We start from the raw sequence: 4,598 nt of genomic DNA, 5'->3' as shown, positions 1-4,598 counted from the left end.
ACAACATTTCTTGACAGATACGTTTCATCACTCATCTAAGTGACCTCTTCAGTGTCAAATGATTGCAGGTATCCCCACCCTTATAAACAATACAGTTGCATAACGACCGAAACCAACGACCGGTTTCATATGCAAATATGGGCGTGACCATGAACTACAGTTACGATGGCCATGTGGACTATTCACAGAGGATTGGGAATAGCTGCAATCACAGCATTGCAAGATGGCGACAGATGCACTCTTAGGCCCCCCTCGGTTCAGGGGTGGTCATTCCCTCTTCACATAGATGGCCTCTTTGACTCCCCGTTCAAACCAGCGTTCCTCCCTATCAAGGATGTGCACATCCGCATCCCTGAAAGAGTGGCCACTGGCCTGTAGATGGTGTAGACTGTGGAGTCCTGGTCTGAGATGTTAGCTCTCCTGTGTTGGGTCATCCTCTTGGCCAATGTCTGTTTGGTTTCCCCAATGTACAAGTCATGACAATCCTCCTGGCACTTAACCGTGTACACTATTGCTCTGTTTGTGCCGGGGGACCAGATCCTTGGGGTGGACCAACTTCTGGCGCAGCGTGTTTTGGGGTTTGAAAGCAGCTGAGACACGGTGTTTGGAAAATATGCCTCTCTGCTTTTCCGACACTCCCGCCACATACGGAATCACCACTGGTTTATGCTTGGACAGCTGTCGTCCTCCTCCTCTCTTCAGTTGGCTGGTGCACTGTTTGGGCATCTCCCTGGCTTTGACAGACACCCAGTTAGGATATTAGGATAACCACACTTAACCAGTGGGATTTCTCCCCTTCCCCGGCCACTCTGTCGGTGGGGACGTTGTCAGCTTGGTGGTGCAGCGTCCTGACGACTCCTAGTTTGTGCTCCAGTGGATGATGAGCGTCAAACCTTAAGTACTGATCACTAAGTGTTGGTTTACGGTAAACATCAACAATCAACTGCAACTTCGTCTGCCGCCATCTTACCATGCTGTGATTGCAAACATTCCCAAATCCTCTGTGTACACATGGCCATTGGTTTCGGTTGTTATGCAGCTGTATTGTTTATAAGGGTGGGGACCCCCTCATTTTAGACTGAGGGGGTCACTAAGATGAGTGATGAAACGTATCTAACGATAAATGTTGTGTCCAAATGGACTGATTCAACTTTCTTTGATTTTCTTACCTGGGTTATTGAGCATGCATCAAGGCAAAGGGAATTTTACAACAGATAACCCTAATAATCAAAATAATTCTTCCTCTCACCCCAAAATCTATGTTTTTTGTTTTTCTGGATGTTTACAGTGTCGGGGAATCCAACAAAATCTATTTGAGACAGTAGACTGGCTTGCACACAAGATGTTTGTCCATTCTAGTCTTTTTGTGCATGTGCCACAAAAGAGCAGAAAACATGTTGAAATGAATCGTTAAGTTGATTATGAATTATTTTTCACAACCGATTGAAGTTACTTCTAATAAGTTCTCCGCACATTTGGAAACCCATATTCATCCATATTTGTCTTTTAGGACTCACTTCAGACTCTGCAGCTGGGTTGTTTTTGTTATTATTGTTGCATTATGACCACAACAACAGAGCCGAGCTACTATACAGCCAAGATATAGTGTGAGGGGCCATGTTTAACATGTGTAAAGTCAAATTCCTGCACATGTTTCAGAAAAGCTGTTGATCTCACTGGTGAAGTGCTTGGTTTCCTTGTTTCATTTATATACCTTTATTTAACCAGGTTAGTCCCACTGAGGTTAAAATCTCTTTAACAAGAGAGACCTGGCCAAGAATGGCAGCAGTGCATCAGTTTCAGCACACACTCACATGAAGACAACACAATAGCTCGAAGTGCAAAATAGCATAAAAATGAAGGGAAAAGATACAAACCTGTTATCAATTGAAACATGTCTATTGGCATGATTCATAAACAATTTACTTGACTCACTGGATTATATATATATATATATATATATATATATATATATATATATATATATATATTCCCCTCCCCTTCTCCCCAATTGTATCAGGCCAATTACCCCACTGTTTCCCATCTGCCAATCCGGGGAGGGCTGCAGGCTACCACATGCCTCCTCCGATACTGTGGAGTCGCCAGCCGTTTCTTTTCACCTGACAGTGACGAGTTTCGCCAGGGAGACATAGCGTCTAGGAGGATCAGGCGATTCCCCCCTGAACAGGCACCCTGACTGACCAGAGGAGGCGCTAGTGCGGCGACCAGGACACATACCCACATCCAGCTTCCCACCTGCAGACACGGCCAATTGTGTCTGTAGGGATGCCCGATCAAGCCAGAGGTTATACAGGGATTCGAACTGGCAATCTCCCGGACGCCCAAGTGCTAGACCTTTGTCCAAACAATGATCAGTGTTTCCAGGCATGATATAAGTCTTCACACTTTATTTAAAATGTACAAATTGCACATACTATCCCTGAATACACCATCAGAAACAAAGGTAGAGTCAAAGTAATCCATTTTACTCCCAAAAGTAATCCATTTGTAACTTGGGCTGTAACTTTCATTTTAAGTTACACCATCGTACCTTTTTTCTCTCACAGGCAGCAAGATTCTTGTTTGTGTTAAACTGTTACTGTTGGGACAGTGCCAACTCTGCACTTTTTGCAGAACACTATTATCAAATGCTTTCACAGCTTTTGCTTTCACAGCTTCCCCCAAATAATTTGTAGACCTTTTGTAGTTTTTCCGTGACCCACCATCGGAACCAAGCATTGACAAATTCGGTCATGTGCTCTACACGGCGCTGTATTGTTAACTCAACAATACAATTCTCTTGTGTGTTTTTTTGGTGGAGAGTTTCCATGGTGGGTGTGTGAGTTGGTGACTTTAGCGGGATAGGGGTCACTAAGGTGGGCCACAGTACAGTGCCAAGAGGGCCATGAAGAACAGAGGAACAATAGAGGCCGTGAGGCCCTCCTTGTTCTTTGTTTAAGTGCTAGCAGGAAAAGATACACCTGCCCGGCTTTTACTTTTGGCCGAACCAGGAGATCAAAATTAAAGGCTTATCACAAGGGTTTCCTCCGTCTGTTTTAAAATGGGGTAAGTGTTAAGCGTGGCATTAGGCCTAAGCGTATCAGGGAGGTGAAGGAAGGGGTAAGTGAAGGTGAATTTGCCTAGCTTTTCAGCTACTGCAGCGTTTTTGAGAGCAATGTCCTAGATTAAAACTCAGACAGAAAGCAAGTGTGACAGCAGGACGGTTCTCCGGGCGCAGGGTTTAGGAACAATGGCTGAGCTCATCCCAGCATTGTTTCCCCCCCACGGTTGATCTTAAACACCGCTCTTTAACGGGTGCCTAAATTTAAGAGGCAGGAAAAAACAGCATCTTCTGTGAGAGGAGTAGAGCGTGCCAGAGGGAACACGGGACTTCCTTAATGGATCCTTCGCTATTAAATGCTTTGCTCTGATTGGCTGGCTTTGGGAGGCAGGAACTTCCTGTTCCAGTGTCCTTAGAAAAAGACCTCTCCCTGTGAAAAGTAACTGATGGGACTTGGTGTGTGTGTGTGTGTGTGTGTGTGTGTGTGTGATTTATATGGGACCTGGGCACCTGGGCGTAGCTGCAGGGGCAGTAAAACACAAACACTCAGATGAAAACACGCAGTGGCTGTGGCTTATTATTTACCCTGCATTCTGCTGCTGTTGGTGACAGACTGAGTGACAGGTTGTGGGTAGACCCCAGCTATGTGAGAGTGTAGAGGACTATGAGTCACTAGTCAGATTTGCATCCACCTGTTTTTATGTGCGTTTTAAATTTGTGCATAAAAAAACCTGAGTGAAAACACTGAAAATTCATTAAAAAATCTCGAAATACCGCGAAAGTGTTTATGCTTGGGAGAGGTGGAAAAGTTGGTGTATCAATAAAAGGTAAATGCGACTAATTGCAATGGAAACAGATTCAGCGATGTCACTCAAGCTTCCGCTTCACTGGGCAGATGAAAAATGGTGGTAGACGAAAACATCAGGCACGTGTGGACAGATGAGGAGACGGCAACGCTGCTTGAATGAATACAAGAAACAAACATAAATGCAGGAACTCTTCCGAGAGTATCTGTCAATAAAGATTGGATCCAGACGAACGGATTCAACCTTCTCTGATCCTCCAACAGCACATAGCTCATAGCTGTAATATTAGCTTTTCAAAGTTGTTCAGTTTGTGGGCGACACAACCATCATTGGCCTTATCCGGGATGGTGATGAGTGTGCATATAGATGGGAGGTTGAACAGCCATAACAACCTGGAGCTGAACACACTCAAAACTGTGGAGATGACTGGACTTCAGGAGGAGCCCCCCCCCCCCCACACACACACACACACACTCCATACTCAACAGCATGGTGTCTGTGGTGAAAACCTACAGATTTCTGGGTCCCACAATCTCCCAGGACCTAAGCTGGGCATCCAACATAGACACAATCGTCAAATAGGCCCAGCAGAGGATGTACTTTCTCTGCCAGCTCAAGAAGTTCAGCCTGCCTCAGGAACTGCTGATTCAGTTCTACACGGCAATAATCCAGTCTGTCCTCTGCACATCCATCACTGTCTGATTTGGACCGGCCACCAAACAGGACAGGGA

The sequence above is a fragment of the Lampris incognitus genome, chromosome 3 (genome assembly GCF_029633865.1).
Source record: "Lampris incognitus isolate fLamInc1 chromosome 3, fLamInc1.hap2, whole genome shotgun sequence".
In the NCBI taxonomy this organism is placed as follows: Eukaryota; Metazoa; Chordata; class Actinopteri; order Lampriformes; family Lampridae; genus Lampris; species Lampris incognitus.
This window is presented reverse-complemented; position numbering follows the sequence as displayed.